Source organism: Aquarana catesbeiana, linkage group LG02 (genome assembly GCF_042186555.1).
Source record: "Aquarana catesbeiana isolate 2022-GZ linkage group LG02, ASM4218655v1, whole genome shotgun sequence".
NCBI lineage: Eukaryota > Metazoa > Chordata > Amphibia > Anura > Ranidae > Aquarana > Aquarana catesbeiana.
The window spans coordinates 611,703,012-611,724,618 of NC_133325.1; the positions used below are offsets into that span (position 1 = coordinate 611,703,012).

At 47.4% G+C, this 21,607-nt stretch overlaps 1 protein-coding gene across 8 annotated transcripts in view; it reads left to right on the forward strand.

Moving 5' to 3' along the window:
• The window catches only part of PNPLA4 (patatin like domain 4, phospholipase and triacylglycerol lipase), a 150,039-nt gene that overhangs the window by 47,171 nt on the left and 81,261 nt on the right, over positions 1-21,607 (forward strand). The gene's annotated exons all lie outside the window — the stretch shown is intronic.

Below are 21,607 nucleotides of genomic sequence, written 5' to 3' on the forward strand. Positions count from 1 at the left end.
CATGGGTACCCCCCAGTCCATTACCAGGCCCTTAGGGTGTTGTATGGATATTAAGGGGAACCCCGCACCCAAATTAAAAAAAAAAAAGTAAAGGCGTGGGGCCACTAGGCCCTATATACTCTGAACAGCAGTATACAGGCGGTGCAAACAAGACAGGGACTGTAGGTTTGTTGTTAAGTAGAATCTGTTTGTAATTTTGAACTGGTACATTTTTAACGTGTTTAGCTCCAGCCAAAAAATCTATTTTAAGCTTTTTGGAAATCATAGGGAAGGGTTATCACCCCTGTGACATTTGTTTTGCTGTCTGTGCTCCTCTTCAGAAGATTTCACCTCACTTTTTGTCCCAACGACAAATGTTTTTGAAAATTTGGGTTTTTTGTGAAACAAGGATTGGTGATAAAGTGGAAAGGAGAAATGTTTTTCCCATATTAACTCTTTCAGGAGAGAATTTCCCTTCCTAGGGGTAGATTTCATCTCACTTCCTGTTGTCTCCTTCCGTTTGCAAGTAGGAGTTGGATGTTTGAAAGTAGGGGTCTGCCCTATATACTCAGCAGAAATTTGGGCCTTAGGTGTTGTGGCCACAACACTGTAAGCCCTCACAGGGCCCTGCTGTGAAATATTAGATCAAGAATTGTAATTACATGCCCCTGTTGAACAGGGGCTGAAAAATTGGGCCGTAGGCACTGGTGCTGGTGCCACAACACTGCAACCCCTCACAGATACTGTAGTTGGAACGCAGGAACGAGCCCTGCTGCAAAGTATTGCATCAAAAATTGTAATTACATGCCCCTGTTAAACAGGGGCTGAAAAATTGGGCCTTAGGCACTGGTGGCGGCAAACAGAACCAAAAATGTTCTTACAAGCTATCAGCATGATCATTGAGGAGGAAGAGGATAATTACTCAGGATAGTCACTCAGCATCAGCATAGGCAGTCTTTGACGGGATCTGAGATTTCAAAAAAAATTATTCAGTTACATCAGCATCAGGTGCTTGGTAGCTGGTGGTGATCCAAGACTGATTCATTTTTATGAAGGTCAGTCGATCGACTGAGTCAGTGGACAGACGCACCCTGTGATCGGTTACAAAGCCTCCAGCAGCACTGAATGTGCGTTCTGAAAGAACGCTGGATGCAGGACAGGCCAGTAGCTCAATTGCAAACTGTGCAAGCTCTGGCCAGTGATCCATCCTCCATCCATCCATCCTCAAGACCCAGTAACCCAGAGGATTTTCGGTGGGAAAGGTGTCCAAGTCAGATCTTGCCCCTAGGTATTCCTGCACCATGTAAAACAGACGCTGGCAATGGTTGCATATATACACACTGATACTGCAGCTAGCAAAATCAACTGCCTACCTGTACTCTACAGGTAGCTTTAGCTGAACACTGTGCAGAGCTCGCAAAAACTAACTTGTAGCTTATTTAGCTGCCTGCGGTAGTGATAGGATCAGGAAAACACCACCAACCTTCTACAGGTAGCTTTAGGTGAACACTGTGCAGAGCTCGCAAAAAAATAACTTGTAGTTTTAGCTGAACACTGTGAGAAGGACGCACTACACTAACTTATAGCTTTAGCTGAACACTGCAGAGGTCGCACTACACTAACTTATAGTTTTAGCTGAACACTCTGAGGTGGAAGCACTACACTAACTTGTAGCTTTAGCTGAACACTGTGAGGAGGACCCACTACCCTAACTTGTAGCTTTAGCTGAACACAGTGCAGAGGTCACACTAAACTAATTTGTAGCTTTAGCTGAACACTGTGAGGAGGACGCACTACACTAACTTGTAGCTTTAGCTGAACACTGTGCAGAGGTTGCACTATACTAACTTGTAGTTTTAGCTTAACACTGAGAGGAGGACGCACTACACTAACTTGTAGCTTTAGCTGAACACTGTGCAGAGCTTGCACTACACTAACTTGTAGTTTTAGCTGAACACTGTTCAGAGGACGCACTACCCTAACTTGTAGCTTTAGTTGAACACTGTGCAGAGGTCACACTAAACTAACTTTGTCACGTACCTGGTAGGTGGAGCCCGGAGTGCAGAGAACGGCCTCTCGTATACCTCTGACTCAGGAACCCCTGAAGGTGTAAACAGGGGCTCAGAACTGCAGAGGGGCACAAGTGCCTGGCTGGAACACTGGAGTAGAGAGCTGGATCCTGTAGTCAGCAGGGAGGTGCTCTGTAGTCCTGAAGCAGGTTGCAGACAGCAGGGAGGAGTACTGTAGTCCTGTAGCAGGTTGCAGACAGCAGGGAGGAGTCCTGTAGTCCTGTAGCAGGTTGCAGACAGCAGGGAGGTGCACTGTAGTCCCGTAGCAGGTTGCAGACAGCATGGAGGAGTACTGTAGTCCTATAGCAGGTTGCTGACAGCAGGGGGGTGCACTGTGGTCCCGTAGCAGGTTGCAGACAACAGGGAGGAGTACTGTAGTCCTGTAGCAGGTTGCTGACAGCAGGGAGGTGCAGACAAGCCGGGTCAAGGTACTGGCAGGCAGATCAGGTACAGGAGGGCAAACCAAGAGAATAGTCAGAGTCCAAGCCGAGATCGGGGCAGGCAGCAAACAGGTAAGTCAGGAACAAGCCAAGTAAGTACTGGATACAGAGAAACTGGTAACAAGGGAGCAGGGGTCTCAGGAAACGCTGTAGACCGGACAGCAAGTCAGCATTGGAACAGTCTCCTTTAAATAGCCCATCTTGGCGCCAAGTGTTGTTACAGGGGGCGCGCGTGCCCGTGCACTGCTATTGGCGCTATTGCGCAGGCGCGTTCGCCTATGCGCGCTATTAGCGCCGGATGGTGCTTACAGGCATTCTTTTAATCTTCCATTTGCTGGAATGACTACAAGAGGGCTTTTCCTGACATTGCCCCCCTCCAAAGGGCAGCCTCCGGATGCCCAACTGGGCCATTTTACTCGGGCGAGTTCTTTTAAAGGCTAGGATTAGTCTTTTGGCGTGGATGTTAGTTTCTGGTTCCCAGGAGTTCTCCTCGGGGCCGTAACCCCTCCATTTCACCAGGTACTGAACCTGATTACGTCTCCTCCAGCAATCTATGATGGATTCTATCTCGAATTCTTCTTCGCCGTTAATAAGTACAGGTTCAGGAGGACCAGTGTTCCGGTTAAGAAAGGGATCCGGGACTGACGGTTTGAGTAAAGCCACGTGAAAGACTGGATGAATACGGAAAGATTCCGGTAGCTTCAACTCATACGCCACACTGTTAATTTTTCTCAACACTGGGAAGGGACCCACAAACTTAGGGCCCAATTTCTTGGATGGGCATGCCAGTTTCAGGTTCTGCGTGGACAACCAGACTTGATCTCCAGGTTTTAGGTCAAGCTCCCCTCTTCTCTTTCTGTCAAACGTTTCCTTGTTATAGTCCTGGGTCCTTGCCATTGTTTCTTGAAGTAGCTTGTTGTTGGTGCTGAAGAAGTTCAAGGTTTCTTGAGCCGCCGGTACTGCACACTCTGGCATGTTATTGGACAGAAACAAGGGATGGAACCCGTAGTTCGCAAAAAACGGGGATTGGTTGGTTGCAGAATGCACAGAATTATTGTAGGTGAACTCAGCAAGAGGTAGCAGAGGCACCCAGTCATCTTGGGAAAAGCAAGAATAGCATCGCAAATACTGTTCAAGGGTCTGGTTGGTTCGTTCAGTTTGACCATTCGTCTGAGGATGGTAGGCAGAAGAGAAGGAGAGGTCAATCTTCAAGGCCCCACACAGGGCTTTCCAGAATTTGGATGTAAATTGTACCCCCCAATCAGATACAATATTAGCAGGTACACCATGGAGTCTTACAATGTCTTTAATAAAAATCTTCGCAGTCTCGGAAGCAGATGGGGTACCCTTCATAGGCAGGAAGTGAGCCATTTTAGAAAGTCTGTCAACCACTACGAAGATGGTGGTGAAATCTTCTGAAGGTGGTAATTCCATGATGAAATCCATGGAGATCATCCTCCATGGTCTTTCTGGTACAGGTAGAGGCCTCAACAGTCCCCAAGCCCTGGTCTTGCTGCCCTTGTTCTGGATGCAAGTAGTACATGCTTCAATATATTGTCTGCAGTCCTTTTGTAGCTGAGGCCACCAAAACATGAGCTGCAGGAGTTCAGAAGTTTTGTGTACCCCGAAGTGGCCAGCTAGTTCATGGTCATGACAAGACTTGAGGATGGCAACCCGTGTCTGTTGTGGCACAAAAATTCTGTCCTTGTACCAAAGTAGATCATCTTTCCACTGTAAAGTGACATCTGTTGGATGGGGAGCCAGTGAAGAAGCTTGTTTAATTTGGGAAAGCAGATCTCCCTGAAGCATGACAAAATTCCCAGGAGCAAGGATGGTATCAGGAGGAGAAGAAACTTCAGGTTCGCTGAACATCCCGGAAAGCGCATCTGGTTTAGTATTCTTAGATCCCGGCCTGTAAGTGATGTGAAAGGCAAATCTAGTGAAAAAAAAGTGCCCATCTGGCTTGTCGTGGTTTCAATCTCTTGGCAACTTTCAAGTACTCTAAGCTCTTGTGATCAGATCACCAGAATAGGATGGGCTGCTCCTTCCAAGAGGTAACGCCATTCTTCTAGCCCAGCCTTGATTGCAAGTAGTTCTCTGTCCCAGACATCATAATTTCTTTCAGCTTCTGTTAGCCTGCGAGAGAAGAACGCCACTGGGTGTAACAGAGCCTTGGATCCTTGTCTCTGTGAAAGAACTGCCCCTACTGCTATCTCAGAAGCATCTACTTCCAGTATATAAGGTAAGGCTGGGTCAGGATGTTTTAAGACGGAGGCTGAAACGAACTGTTCTTTCAAGGAAGTAAAGGCTGCTTGAGCTTCAGGAGACCATTGGAAAGGGGTGCCTTGCCGGGTAAGACTTGTGATGGGGGAAATGATAGAAGAAAATCCCTTGATGAATTTGCGATAAAAATTCGCAAACCCCACAAATCGCTGGACTCCCCTCTTATCAGTCGGGGCTGGCCAATTCAAGATGGCAGAGACCTTCTGTGGATCCATCTTGACACCATCTATCGAAATGATCAGGCCCAGAAACTGGATGCTTTGGCGTTCAAACTCGCACTTCTCAGGTTTTGCATACAAGCCATGCTGGCGAAGGCGGGTTAGAACTTTTCTGACATGTCCCCGATGAGTAGTCAGTGAGGAGGAAAAGATCAAGATGTCATCCAGATATACTATGATAAACAAGTCAAGATAGTCTCTGAAAATATCATTAACAAAATGCTGAAAGGTGGCAGGAGCATTGCATAACCCGAAAGGCATGATAAGATACTCAAAATGTCCGAAGCGGGTACGGAAGGCCGTCTTCCATTCATCTCCACTTCGGATCCGGACTAAATTGTAGGCTCCACGAAGGTCTAATTTGGTAAAGATGGATGCAGTTCCGAGGCACTGGAAAAGTTCAGGTACCAAGGGTAGAGGATACCGTTTCTTAATTGTGATTTTATTAAGGTCTCGATAATCTACGCAAGGGCATAGAGAGTGGTCTTTCTTTTCTACAAAGAAAATCCCTGCTCCTGCTGGAGAGGTAGAAGGGCGTATGAACCCTTTCCTGAGGTTGTCATCTATGTATTCTTTAAGAGTTCCAAGTTCAAGTTCGGTCAAGGGAAAAATTCTCCCAAAGGGAATTTCTGCTCCGGGAAGCAACTCAATCGGGCAGTCGTAAGGTCTATGGGGTGGCAGAGTCTCTGCCTCTTTCTTACTGAATACATCCAGAAAATCATGATAAGCCTTAGGAACTGCTTGGCAGGCTTCAGCATTGGTCTCCAGACATAGCAGAGAAGATGGGATGTTGGGAGTTTCCTGTAAACAATGTTGCTGGCAATAGGAGGAATGAAAACTAATTTTTCCAGTGGACCAGTCTATTTGCGGATTATGTGCCTTGAGCCAGGGCATTCCTAGTATGATGGGAAACAAGGGAGATTCGATGATATCAAGACAAAGTAGTTCTTGGCGGTTGCCGGAAATGGTGGTTTTAAGAGGAACTGTTTCTTGTGTTACAGGCCCAGATTTAATAGCCGATCCGTCGGCCAGATGTACAGACAGTCCCTGTGCTCTGGGTCGTAGAGGTATGCGGAGTCTACGGGCAAAAGACAAGTCCATGAACCCGCTGCAGGCCCCGGAGTCAATGATGGCGGTTGCTTGCGTATACCCTTCTGGAAGCTGTAGAGAGATGGGGATAGCCAAATGAGTAGCATTATCTAACACAGCAGGTGACGAGGTAGAGGAAAGTGCTTACAAGTCTTTGCGGGACAAGTCCTCATATAATGCCCAGATTCTCCGCAATACAGGCAAAGGTTATTCGCTCGCCGGCGTTGGCGTTCTTCCGGAGTCAGAGAGGGACGGATCAGGCCTAGCTGCATTGGCTCAGTGGAATCAGCAGGAGTGTGGACAGAAGGCTGTGGTACACGTGGAAGCATCCAGACTGGGCGAGCGGACCCAGCAGTCCGTTCAGCTCTTCGCTCTCTTAGGCGCCTGTCGATCTGGATGGCAAGATTGATAAGGGCTTCAAGAGTCGCAGGAATGCCAACCCGGGCCAACTCATCCTTTAGTGGCTCGGAAAGTCCCATGCGGAACTGGTGGGGTAGGGCGGCGTCGTTCCAGTTTGTGTCGGAACTCCAACGCCTGAACTCAGATGCATAGTCCTCCGCCGCCCTACGGCCTTGCTGGAGAGAGAACAAAGCTGCTTCTGCGGTAGCTGCTAGTTGCGGGTCCTCATAGAGAAGGGCCATGGCTTGGAAGAAAGTGTCCAGTTGGTTAAGGCAGCTGTTCTTTTGCTCCAGGAGTCGATGAGCCCATGCCTGGGCTTCCCCCAGCAGGAGGGAGATGACGAACCCCACCTTGGTGGTTTCTAAAGAAAAAGTCCTGGGTTGTAGTGCAAAGAAAAGTTCACAGGCATTACAGAATGCTCTAAACTTGCCGCGGTCCCCGGAGAACCTTTCTGGTGTGGGAACTTTAGGTTCTGGAGGCAACATTACTACAGAAGGACCCGGGGAAGGACCTGGAGTGGAGGTAGAGAGCACTTGAACACGTTCTTCCAGACGTTTATAACCATCTTGCAGGTCTTTAACAGCCTGTGTAAGTCCAGCCAGATGATGGCATAAGTCCTCCATAGGCGTGGGCTCGGACATGGCTGTCCAGTACTGTCACGTACCTGGTAGGTGGAGCCCGGAGTGCAGAGAACGGCCTCTCGTATACCTCTGACTCAGGAACCCCTGAAGGTGTGAACAGGCGCTCAGAACTACAGAGGGGCACAAGTGCCTGGCTGGAACACCGGAGTAGAGAGCTGGATCCTGTAGTCAGCAGGGAGGTGCTCTGTAGTCCCGAAGCAGGTTGCAGACAGCAGGAAGGTGCACTGTAGTCCCGCAGCAGGTTGTAGACAGCAGGGAGGAGTACTGCAGTCCTGTAGCAGGTTGCAGACAACAGGGAGGAGTACTGTAGTCCTGTAGCAGGTTGCAGACAGTAGGGAGGTGTACTGTAGTCCTGTAGCAGGTTGCAGACAGCAGGGAGGATTACTGTAGACCTGTAGCAGGTTGCTGACAGCAGGGGGGTGCACTGTAGTCCTGTAGCAGGTTGAGGACAACAGGGAGGAGTACTGTAGTCCTGTAGCAGGTTGCTGACAGCAGGGAGGTGCACTGTAGTCCCGTAGCAGGTTGCAGACAGCAGGGAGGTGCAGACAAGCCGGGTCAAGGTACTGGCAGGCAGATCAGGTACAGGAGGGCAAACCAAGAGAATAGTCAGAGTCCAAGCCGAGATCGGGGCAGGCAGCAAACAGGTAAGTCAGGAACAAGCCAAGTAAGTACTGGATACAGAGAAACTGGTAACAAGGGAGCAGGGGTCTCAGGAAACGCTGTAGACCAGACAGCAAGGCAGCATTGGAACAGTCTCCTTTCAATAGCTCATCTTGGCGCCAAGTGTTGTTACAGGGGGCGCGCGCGCACCTGCGCACACCCGTGCGCTGCTATTGGCGCTATTGCACAGGCGCGTTCGCCTATGCGCGCTATTAGGGGCATTGGCGCTATTGCACGCGCGAGCGCCGGGTGGCGCTTACAGGCATTCTTTTAATCTTCCGTTTGCTGGAATGATTACAAGAGGGCTTTTCCTGACAAACTTGTAGCTTTAGCTGAACACTGTGAGGAGGATGCACTACACTAACTTGTAGTTTTAGCTGAACATTGTGCAGAGGTCACACTAAACTAACTTGTAGCTTTAACTGAACACTGTGAGGAGGACGCACTACACTAACTGTAAATAGTCTAGCTGCCTGACTGTGGTACTAATAGGATCAAAAGAACACCAGCAATTTTCTTCAGGTAGCTGTAAATACTGTAACAAGACAAGCCTGCCTGTCAGTAGGAAGATAACAGGAACGGATCTAGCTAAACTGAATACAGTGTGTGTGTGTGTGTGTGTATATGTGTGTGTGTGTATGTGTGTATGTGTGTATGTATATAATATATATATATATATATATATATATACACACAAAACACCTGGGATGCATATATATATACACTGTAAGTGCAGCTAACTCACTGACTGTCCTGCCTAATCTAGCTAACTCAAATGAAATGACACTGTCTCTCTCTCTAAGCACGCCGGAACACACTACACAGGGCCGCTGTGCAGGCGGCCTTATATAGTGTGGGGCGTGTTCTAAACCCCCTGAGCCATAATTGGCCAAAGCCACCCTGGCTTTGGCCAATTACAGCTCTCTCTACTGACGGCGCTGTGATTGGCCAAGCATGCGGGTCATAGTGCATGCTTGGCCAATCATCAGCCAGCAATGCACTGCGATGCCGCAGTGAATTATGGGCCATGACGCGCCACACGAATTTTGCGCGAACGGCCCATATGGGCCGTTTGCAATTCGGGGAACGATCGAACAGACAATGTTCGAGTCGAACATGGGTTCGACTCGAACACAAAGCTCATCCCTACTGGTCACTCTTAAATTAGTGGCCCGCTTACTTCTGGTTTGCAGAGTGATGTCGTTGGTGGATGATGCTTACATTCTTCATAAATGCTGTCATTGGTCAAGCAGTTTCTACTTGCCCTAATAAATTTGCCTACCTGAATAGACTTATTAGTGTGCTGTGGATGACAGCTAGATGCCAGAAGAGTAGAATTTCTGGTGCAACTTTTCCTATATATCCCCTTCCCGCCGACCGTACGCAGATATGCGTACTCGGCTTTCCGGGGTTATACCGGGATGATGCCCGCAGCTGCAGGCATCATCCTGGTACCGTTGTTTACAGCGGGTGATCGGCTACCCGAGTATAACAACCGATGCGGCTAAAAGCCGCTCGGCTGTTATACCGGAGGAGCGGGAGGGGACATCCCCCCCCTCCCGCTGCCTCCCGCCGCTCTTAACGGGCCTCCCGTGTGATCGGGAGGCCCGGTATCCAATCGGCTGCCTTCGGGGGCTGGGGGCAGGCTGGAATGAAGCTGTGGGTGGCTTCGTTCCAGCCTACTCATTGTAAACGTGGAATCGACGTCATGACGTCACTTCCCGTTTACTCGGCTGCCAATGGTGCCGAATTTCTTTTAGACCCCCGATCCCTCCATAAAGAGTACCTGTCACCACCTATTACTGTCACAATGGATGTTTACATTCCTTGTGACAGCAATAAAAGTAAAAAAAAAAAAAAAAAAAATTTTTTAAACACAATTTATAAAGTAAGAAAATAAATAAAATAAATAAAAAAATAACTTTTTTTAAAGTGCCCCTGTCCCCGCGAGCTCGTGCAGCGAAGAAAACGCATACGGAAGTCGCGCCCGCATAAGTAAACGGTGTTCAAATCACACATGTGAGGTATCGCCGTGATCATCATAGCGAGAGCAATAATTCTAGCCCTAGACCTCCTCTGTAACTCAAACCTGGTAACCGTAAAAAAAATTTAAAGCATCGCCTATGGAAATTCATAGGTACCGTAGTTTGTCGCCATTCCACGAGTGCGTGCAATTATAAAGGGTGACATGTTTGATATCTATTTACTCGGCGTAACATCATTTTTCACATTATACAAAAAAATTGGGGTAACTTTACTGTTTGGATTTTTTAAAATTCAAGTGTTCCTTTTCCAAAAATTTGCGTTTAAAACACCGCTGCACAAATACTGTGTGATAAAAAATATTGCAACAATCGCCATTTTATTCTCTAGATTCTCTGCTAAAAAATATATATAATGTTTGGGAACTCTAAGTAATTTTCTAGCAAAAAATACGGATTTTAACTTGTAAACACCAAATTTCAAAAATAGGCTTAGTCATGAAAGGGATATTCTTGTATGGATCAAACCTGTATCAAAATAACCCTCAAGAGTAAGATGTAAGTAATGCAGGAAAGCAGCTGTTCGGGTGGGAACCAGAAGCAAGTGGAGATAACTGAAGTAGTGGCATCTGCTTCAGTTCTTTCCAGCTTCCAGTGACATTGACCAGGTATGTTATATACATACTGGTCCAGCTTGGAGCAATGCAACTAAAGTGTAATGCCCCGTACACACGATCGGACATTCCGACAACAAAATCCATGGATTTTTTTGCATCGGATGTTGGCTCACACTTGTCTTGCATACGTACGGTCACACAAATCTTGTCAGAAATTCCAACTGTCAAGATTGCAGTGACATACAACATGTACGACTAGCCGAGACAAAGGAAGTTCAATAGCCTTCTGCTTGATTCCGAGCATGCGTGGAACTTTGTGCGTCGGAATTGTGTAAATCAGAATTTACGACATAGGATTTTGTTGTCGGAAAATTTGAGATCCAGATCCCAAATTTTGTGTGATGGAAATTCCAATGGAAAATGTCTGATGGAGCCTACACACGGTCGGAATTTCCGACAACAAGCTCCCATCGAACATTTTCCGTCAGAAAATATGACCGTGTGTACGGGGCATTACTGTGTAGAACATGTTGATGTTCTAAATAATTCTTTAAACCTTAGCTGATTAGAACACAAAAAACTACATTTAAATCGCAAGTTCAACAATAAGTCTATTAGTATAGTTGTAACTTATCATGATGTTTTATACATAAATATATACTGTACTTAATAATTACAGTAGTTACTAAAATATGGTGCATTAAAGTTCTGTCTAAAAATGTTGAAATCAAATAACCTTACAGGTCATGCAAGTCCTCTAGAATCCTGTTGTTTAAGAACATGTGCATCTTCTTACTCTGTGAAAGTTTTTTGTTTCATAGGAATTCCCTATGTATATATCTGTTTTAAGCGTCTCAGCTTTTTCATTTTGAGATGAGAACAGTGAGATATTGCCCACTGATTCAGCTACTCCCATCTCCAGCAGAGGCGAAGACTTCTTGTAAACTAATGTTAATATGTGAGAACACAGTCACCTACTGTTTGCAGCTCTGACTGAAAGCAACATACCGCTGAGACCTATGGAGATGGGCTCCAGAGATGAGGCCTGGAAAACAATATTACATAAAAGCTTTATGAAGAAATACACAATATAGTCTTTGTCTTCAGCATTCTGCTTTACAAAGGAACTTCTTCTCCAATATGTGAGATTCTTGCTTTAGATCTGTTAGAGACAATATTGGCTAGAGATCTAATTAAAGAGTAACATCATCAATACTTTTCTTTCTTTACTGAAACATTAGAAATAACTTTTTGGTTAAAGGGTTATAGGGCAGTTAGATTCTGAACTAATGCTCACATTTTTAGACCTGGTTTGAAGTTTCTGAAGTGTGACGTAAAACCTTTACTGTAAACAGCTTTTCAACTGGCTGTCTTTGTGGCAGAAGTTTCGTTATTATACCAGCAAGCTCATGAACAAGCACCAGTAATACAAGCAATAACTAGTGCTTAAGAATAAATAGTTTTGGGTGGGGGGTCCTCTTTAATGAGCAAAGTGGTAAGACAATCATTAGCTAGCTTCAAACATCTTGTTTAGACCAGTAACCGCACTATATACTATATAACCAAATATATTGGGACACCTGACTTTAAACACATATGAAGTTTAGTGGCATCCCAGTCTTCGTCCGTACGGTTCAATATTGAGTGCACAAATAAGGTCCATAAAGACATGGATGAGCGAGTTTGGGATGGAGGAATTTGACTGGCCTAAACCTGATAGAACACCTTTGGGATGAATTCAAGCAGAGACTGCAAGTCAGGCCTGCTCGTCCACATTCGTGTCTGACCTCAAAAATGATCAAACATTCCCATAGACACACTCCTAATCCTTGTGAACAGCCTTCCCAGAAGAGTTGAAGCTATTATAGCTGCAAAGGGTGGGCCAACTCAATATTGAACCCTATGGAATAAGACTGAGATGCCATTAAAGTTCATGTGCGTGTAAAGGCAGAAGTGAAATCCTTTGCCATGTACAACATTTACCCTTTTATGTACAGTATTTATCCTACTATACCTATTTAAAACATGTCAATTTATTATATATCTTCCTAATCTAAATGTGTGCTCCAGTGTTAAAAATTCTGTGTTTTGGATCATTGCCATGTTGGAATGTCCAAGTACGTCCCATGTGCAGCTTCCTGGCTGATGGATGCAAATGTTCCTCCAGTATTTTTTGATAACATACTGCATTCATCTTGCCATCAGTTTTGACCAAATTTCCTGTGCCTTTGTAGATTACACATCCCCAAAACATCAGCGATCCACCTCCGTGTTTCCCAGTAGGAATGGTGTACCTTTCATCATAGGCCTTGTTGACTCCTCTCCAAATGAAGCGTTTATGGTTGTGGCCAAAAGTCTAAATTTTGGTCTCATCACTCCAAACGACTTTGTGCCAGAAGGTTTGAGGCTTGTCTCTGTGCTGTTTGGCGTATTGTAAGCGAAATACTTTGTGGCATTAGCGTAGTAATGGCTTTCTTCTGGTGACTCAACCATGCAGCCCATCTTTCTTCAAGTGACTCCTTATTGTACATCTTGAAACAGCCACACCACATGTTTTCAGAGAGTCCTGTATTTCACCTGAATTTATTTGTGGGTCTTTCTTTGCATCCCGAACAATTTTCCTGGCAGTTTTGGCTGAAATTTTAGTTGGTCTACCTGACCCTGGTTTGGTTTCAACAGAACCCCTCATTTTCCACTTCTTGATTAGAGTTTGAACACTGCTGATTGGCATTCTCAATTTCTTGGATATCTTTTCATATCCCTTTCCTGTTTTATACAGTTCAACTACCTCAGTGGTTTTCAACCTGGGGGTTGGGACCCCCTCAGGAGTCGAATGACGATTTGCCAGGGGTCACCGAATCCTAGGTTGTACCGAAAGCCTGCACCGCTCTCCCAGCCTTTGCGTGACCACCCAGTAGGGCTGTCTTTGGAGCATGTGGCTCCAGAAGTTGGAAGAAGACCCCCGGAGCTGCCTAATAAATTACTTTTAAAACCTGTGTAGTGTGATTTTTTATTGACACTTTTTTTTCCTAGGTGAATGGGTAGGGGTACCATGTACCCCATACTCATTCACATAGGATGGGGGGCCGGGATCTTGGGGCCCCCTCATTAAAGAGTGCTCCCGGATTCCGATAAGCCCTCCGCCTGCAGACCCCGACAACCAATGGCCAGGGTTGTCGGGAAGAGGCCCTTGCCATCATCAACATGGGGACAAGGTGCTTTGGGGTGGGGGGCCCGCAGGGCGCCCCCTCCCCCACAGCACCCACCCCCCATGTTGAGGGCATGCAGCCTGGTACGGTTTAGGAGGGGGGGCGCTCGTCCCCACCCCCTTTCCTGACCGGCCGGGCTGCGTGCTCGGATAAGGGTCTGGTATGGATTTTGGGGGGACCCCCACGCCGTTTTTTCAATGTAGGAGGTTCCCCTTAAAATCCATACCAGACCTAAGGGCCTGGTATGCCCCTGGGGGGGGAACCCACGCCAGTTTTTTCATTTAGAATTTGGCGCGGCGTTCCCCCTCATGATTCATACCAGACAGCTGTCAGCACTGCCTGTCGCTCATCGCGAAAGGAAATAAAAGTTTTCCTTTCCTGATCAGCGAGAACCAGCGCAAAACACAATCTCGCGGTTAGGTACTGTACCTGTAATTATAGTTGCCATTGCCATTAAAAGTCCCCACTGCTGATCAGAACTCCCCCCAGCACTGCCACTCATCCCATCCCCCCCCCACCAAGGAGTAAGAGAAGGAATAAAAATAGAGAATACATGGAAGGGAAAGGAAAAGAGGTGGAGGAAGAAAAAATAAGAGAAAGAACAAGAAAGATGGCTAGAGAGGGATGGGGGAAAAAAAACAGAAATTAGGATAGAGAGAGATAAAAGGGAAAGAAAGGAGAACAAAGAGAAAAAGTGGTACATCCTAAAATGTACCATAATGGGGCGTACACATGGTCGGACTTTCTGGGAAGCTAGGTCCGACGTACTTGCCGCCTGAATTCCGGCGGACTACCGCCGGACTTTCTGAATGGAAGGACTTGCCTACACACGACCGGACTTTCCAGAATCCGGTCTTCCCGACGGACTTCCGCCGGACTTTCAGAATGAACGGACTTGCCCACACATGGACAAGTCCGTTCATTTTGAACGTGACTCAGGTACGACGGTACTAGAAAAGGAAGTCAATCTCGCCGCTTTTATCGGCAAGATTGATACCTTGCGAGCCCCGTTGTGGGCATCCCAGGCCCTTTGGCCTGGTATGGATTTTAAGGGGAACCCCCTACATCGAAAAAACGGCGTGGGGTCCCCCCAAAATCCATCCAGACCCTGATCCGAGCACGCAGCCCGGCCGGTCAGGAAAGGGGGTGGGGACGAGTGAGCGCCCCCCCTCCTGAACTGTACCAGGCCACATGCCCTCAACATGGGGGGGTGGGTGCTCTGGGGAGGGGGGCACCCTGCGGGGCCCCCCCACCACAAAGCACCTTGTCTCCATGTTGATGAGGACAAGGGCCTCTTCCCGGCAACCCAGGCCATTTAATAAGAGGGCCCCCAGATCCCGCCCCCCCACCCTATGTGAACGAGTATGGGGTACATGGTACCCCTACCCATTTACCTAGGGAAAAAGTGTCAATAATAAAACACACTACACAGGTTTTTAAAGTAATTTCTCCGGGGGGGTCTTCTTCCGGCTTCGGGGGTCTTCTTCCAACTTCGGGGGTCAACATCACCCGGTGACCACTCCCCCTAAAACGTCACAGTCCCAGCAAGCCCAGGGACTGTGACGGCATAAGGGGGCGGGGTCTCCGCCTATATAAGTCACATCGGAGCGCTCAGAGAGCATTCCAGCCGGAGAGACCATCGTGTCAACATCGGAAGAAGAGAAGAGGGAAGAAGCCCAGAAGCCAGAAGTCCGGGCCTCTGCTGGCATGAAGCGGCATGAAGATAGCGGAGGAGCCGGCAGAAGAACTGGAACACCGGGAGCAGAGGTCGAACACCGGGAGAAGAGGCCAGAGAGAACGGAGAAGAACCAACCGGACGCCGGGAGAAGAGGAACCGGAGGGACCCCCGAAGTTGGAAGAAGACCCCCAAGTCGGAAGAAGACCCCCCTGGAGCTGTCTAATAAATTACTTTAAAAACCTGTGTAGTGTGTTTTATTATTGACACTTTTTCCCTTATTCCGATAAGCCCCCGCCCGCAGACCCCGACAACCAACGGCCTGGGTTGTCGGGAAGAGGCCCTTGTCCTCATCAACATGGAGACAAAGTGCTTTGTGGTGGTGGGGCCCCGCAGGGCGCCCCCCCTCCCCAAAAGCACCCACCCCCCCATGTTGAGGGCATGCGGCCTGGTACGGTTCAGGAGGGGGGCCTCGCTCGTCCCCAACCCCTTTCCTGACCATCCAGGCAGCATGCTCGGATCGGGGTCTGGTATGGATTTTGGGGGGACCCCTTGCCGTTTTTTCAGCGTAGGGGGTTCCCCTTAAAATCCATACCAGACCTAAGGGCCTGGGATGACCTGCGCTCGCCGCAATAGGAAAATTTGTTTTTCCTATTGCAGCGAGCGCGAGATGCAGTACCCTGCCCTCCGTCGTATCTGGTCCGTTGGACCAGCATACAGGCGAACGGGCTTTCCATCAGGAATGGAGTCCGGCGGAGTTACGATGTAAAGATTTGAAGCAGGCTTCAAATCTAAGGTACGTCGGATTTCCGACCGAAACCGTCTGTCGGAAGTCCAATGCGGATTGTCGGATTTTGTAGCCGAAAAGTCCGACCGTGTGTACGCCCCATAAGGGGTTTTAATACTGTATGAGTGAAAGGGACTCAGGGAACACTAAATGTCCATGAGTTAGGGGCGTAAATTACTTGTCTTGCCATAGGTGCTGACAATCCACGCTACGAAAATAATTTTACTGTTAGGGGTCCCCACAACTTGGGAAATTTTATCAAGGGGTCACGGCACTAGAGGGTTGAGAACCACTGAACTACCTTTTCCCTCAGATCCTTTGACAATTCTTTTTCTTTCTCCATGACTCAGAATCCAGAAATGTCATTACAGCGCTGGATGAAAGATGCAAGGGTCTGTCAGGAGTCCAGAAACTCATTGACCTTTTAAACACACTAATTACAAGCAAACAGATCACTGGTGAGGATGGTTACCTTTTAATAGCTATTCAAACCCCTTTGTGTCAACTTGTGTGTATGTTATCAGGCCAAAATCACCAGGGTATGTAAACTTTTGATCGGGTCATTTGGATACTTTCTGTTGTCATTATGATTTAAAAAGAGTAAACAGTTGATTGATAATAAATGGCTTCAGCCAAACACCAACCATTAGGGATGAGCTTTCTGTTCGGGTCGAACATGAGTTTGACTCGAACATTGGTTGCCGAAAAACGAACATTATGGGCCAGAGCGGCGCATAACGGCCCATAATGCACTACGGGAGCACAGTGCATTGCTGTATGATGATTGGCCAGAGCATGCACCATGACCTGCATGCTTTGGCCAATCACAGCGCCCTCAGCTAAGAGAGCCACAATTGGCCAAAGGCAGGGTGCCTTTCGCCAATCATGGCTCAGGGGGACTAAGTCCACGCCCCACACTATATAAGGCCGCCTGCACATCGGCCTCGTGTAGTGTGTTGTTGGCGTGGACGGAGAGAGAGTCTCAGATTGAGCAGGCAGGCAAATTATTCAGTTAGCTGCAGTGTATTTAATATATATATTAAATACACTGCAGCTCATGTGTGTGTATGTTTGTATGTATGTATGTGTGTATGTATGTATGTATGTATGTGGGGACAGAAAGTATTCAGACCCCCTTAAATTTTTCACTGTTTGTTATATTGCAGCCATTTGAAATCATTTAAGTTCTTTTTTTTTCCCTCATTAATGTACACACAGCACCCCATATTGACAGATAAACACAGAATTGTTGACATTTTTGCAGATTTATTAAAAAAGAAAAACTGAAATATCACATGGTCCTAAGTATTCAGACCCTTTGCTGGGACACTCATATATTTAACTCAGGTGCTGTCCATTTCTTCTGATCATCCTTGAGATGGTTCTACACCTTCATTTGAGTCCAGCTGTGTTTGATTATACTGACTGGACTTGATTAGGAAAGCCACACACCTGTCTATATAAGACCTTACAGCTCAAAGTGCATGTCAGAGAAAGTGAGAATCATGAGGTCAAAGGAACTGCCTGAAGAGCTCAGAGACAGAATTGTGGCTAGGCACAGATCTGGCCAAGGTTGGAAAAAAATTTCTGCTGCACTTAAGGTTCCTAAAAGCACAGTGGCCTCCATAATCCTTAAATGGAAGACGTTTGGGATGACCAGAACCCTTCCTAGAGCTGGCCAAACTAAGCTATTGGGGGAGAAGAGCCTTGGTGATAGAGGTAAAGAAGAACCCAAAGATCACTGTGACTGAGCTCCAGAGATGCAGTCAGGAGATGGGAGAAAGTTGTAGAAAGTCAACCATCACTGCAGCCCTCCACCAGTCGGGGCTTTATGGCAGAGTGGCCCGACGGAAGCCTCTCCTCAGTGCAAGACACATGAAAGCCCACATGGAGTTTGCTATAAAACACCTGAAGGACTCCAAGATGGTGAGAAATAAGATTCTTTGGTCTCAGGAGACCAAGATAGAACTTTTTGGCCTTAATTCTAAGCGGTATGTGTGGAGAAAACCAGGCACTGCTCATCACCTGTCCAATACAGTCCCAACAGCGAAGCATATTGGTGGCAGCATCATGCTGTGGGGGTGTTTTTCATCTGCAGGGACAGGACGACTGGTTGCAATCGAGGGAAAGATGAATGCGGCCAAGTACAGGGATATCTTGGACTAAAACCTTCTCCAGAGTGCTCAGGACCTCAGACTGGGCCGAAGGTTTACCTTCCAACAAGACAACGACCCTAAGCACACAGCTAAAATAACGAAGGAGTGGCTTCACAACAACTCCGTGACTGTTCTTGAATGGCCCAGCCAGAGCCCTGACTTAAACCCAATTGAGCATCTCTGGAGAGATCTAAAAATGGCTGTCCACCAACGTTTACCATCCAACCTGACAGAACTGGAGAGGATCTGCAAGGAGGAATGGCAGAGGATCCCCAAATCCAGGTGTGAAAACTTGTTGCATCTTTCCCAAAAAGACTCATGGCTGTATTAGATCAAAAGGGTGCTATATATATGTAAGTGTAAGTAATGTGTAAGTGTAACACTTATGCCCCGTACACACGGTCGGACTTTGTTCGGACATTCCGACAACAAAATATATCCACTGCATACAGTTTAGCTATATCTCACTGCAGGCCGTTCCTGGTGTACTGTTTCTAATATACTTAGAATATACTTAGAGTATACTAATATACTCTAATATTCAGTATACAGTACTGTGCACCCCTAGTGCAGTTGCTACTACTTTTCTGGTGGTGTACACAATACATAGAGTGCACCCATAGTTGTTATTAAACTTCTGTTGGTGTACACAGTAGACATGTGCATTTGTTTTCGTCCGAATGCATATTCGTCCGAATTTCAGGTATTTTCGTTATCGTTTTAACAAACGATAACGAAAGTGCAGAGTACGAAAACCAAAAGATCCGACATAAACAAATGCTTTATTTTCATTTTCGTTGCGACAACAGTTCGATATAGATAGGAGATTCGACATGATGCTGACAATAACAGTCTGTGTCTATCGAACCTGTGGTTGAATGTGCCTAGCCTTCGTGAATTTTGGGAGTAACTAAATACATTTATTTTTCGGACGAAAACGAAATTCCGAAATGAAATATTTCAGTGTGCACATGTCTAGTACACAGTACCGTGCAACCTTAGTGTAGTTGCTACTACTTTCCTGGTGGTGTACACAATACATACAGTGAACCCATAGTTGTTATTAAACTTCTGTTGGTGTACACAGTACCGTGCACCCCTAGTGCAGTTGCTACTACTTTCCTGGTGGTGTTCACAATACGTACAGTGCACCCATAGTTGTTATTAAACTTCTATTGGTGTACACAGTACCGTGCACCCCTAGTGCAGTTGCTGCTATTTTCCTGGTAGTGTACACAACACATACAGTGCATCCATATTTGTTATTAAACTTCTGTTTGTGTACACAGTACCGTTCACCCCTAGTGCAGTTGCTACTACTTTCCTGGTGGTGTACACAGTACACAATACAGTGTAGTGTGGTTTTGCTAAACAAAATTTACAGCATGTCTGGAAGGCCAAAAAGGAGAGGCAGACGCTCACAGGCCACTAAAAGAGGGCAAGCAGGCTCTGTGTCTACAGTTGACAGTGCTGGTCATGGACACAGTGCATCCTCAGCACGTGGCTGTGGGGCACGCTTGTCCTTTTTTTTTTTTCTGCAGCTGGCCGTGTTATTGAGCAAAAACATTCATAAGAGTTGGTGGAATGGATAACAAAGCCCTCCTCATCCTCCTCATCCTCTGTCACCCAGGCTCAGAGTAGTTTGTCTGCCAATGCAGCTGCCAAAGTGGTCTATTTCATCGGCTCCATGTCAACAGTCACTCCTTCCCTAGCCCCACCATCATGCACGGAGGAGTCCCCCGAACTATTCGACAACAGTGTCGGGTACATGCTGAAGGAGGATGTGCAGTGATTTGAAGGCTCCGATGATGGTACCCAGGTTGAGGAAGGGAGTAATGTGAGCCTAGAGAGAGGGGGTGCCCAAGAAGGTCAAGAAACTGGCAGTCATGTTCCCCGAGCTGCAGCATACTTCCAAGTTTGCTCCAGAGACGAGGAGGGAGGGGATGATGAGGTCACTGACTCTACTTGGGTGCCTGATAGAAGAGAGGAGGAGGCACATCTCCAACGAGGCAGGATGACCTCCAGGGGGCAGTTTAAGGGCAGCCACCCTATTGCATCACACCGCAGAGCTAAGCAGGTTCAGGGCACTGCTGACTCCCCACATATTTTGAGAAGTTCCTTGTTGTGGGCCTTTTTTGACACGTGTGCAGCAGATCACACCGTTGCTGTTTGCAACATATGTCTAAAGCGTATCAAGCGTGGCCCGCTTGGGCACCACATGCTTGACCAGACATATTGATCAGACAACCTCCCATGCAGTCCATTGGCAACAGCACTTAAAAGACCCACATCAAAGAACAAGGCGGACCTCTCCTTGCTCCTTATCAGCTGGGATCTCCAACCCCACTATACCTCCAGTCCTCTCAGAAACCTGCACTGAGAGGAATGAAGATATAGAAATAGGTGTCCCAAGTACTTAGGGCCGATCTGCTAGCGGTACACCAACATCGGATTTTAGCAGGCAAATTTCCCTACCCCAGTTGCTAAACCTTGAAAGAAATTCAGTCCCAGCCATCCACATGCTCAGCGTCTGAATGCTAGCTTGGCCAAATTGTTAGCACTGCAACTGCTGCCTATTCAGCTGGTAGACTCTGCCCCCTTTCATGAATTTGTGGAATGTGCAGTACCTCAGTGGCAGGTTACCAAACGCCATTTCTTTTCACGAAAGGCCATTCCAGCATGTGGAAGGCAATGTCTTGGCCTCGTTGGACAGGGCGGTCAGCAGTAAGGTGCATATTACTGCTGACTCATGGTCTAGCAGGCATGGACAGGGATGTTACCTTTCTTTCACGGTGCACTGGGAAACTCTGCTGGCAGCTGGGTGGGATGCAGGACGGGGTTCGGTATTGTTGGAGCTTGTTCTGCCGCCACGCCTCCAAAATGCTAGTGGTGATTTTGCCACAGCTCTCTCCTCCACCCCTCCTCTTCTTCCTCCTCTATGGCCTCTTCCTCTGCAGATTTATCCTCTGAACCCACGGTGCTCCTTAGGCGTTCAAGGGGCTACGCAAGCACTCAGGCAAAAAGATGCCATGCGGTGCTTGAGTTGGTCTGCTTAGGGGACAGGAGTCACACTGGGGCAGAGATTCTGTCAGCTCTGCAGGGACAGGCTCAGAGGTGGTTGACGCCATGCCAGCTTCAGCCAGGAATGGTTGTATGCGACAATGGCACCAACCTCCTCCCACCCTCTGTCAGGGACACTTGACCCATGTTCCCTGTTTGGCTCATGTCCTGAATTTGGTGGTGCAGCGGTTCTTGACCAGATACCCGGGCTTGCAAGATCTCCTGAGGCAGGCCAGAAAAGTCTGTGGTAATTTCCGCCGGTCATATAATGCCAGTGCTCGGCTGGCTGACATTCAAAGAGAATGCAACCTGCCCAAGAACTGCCTCATTTGTGACATGCCTA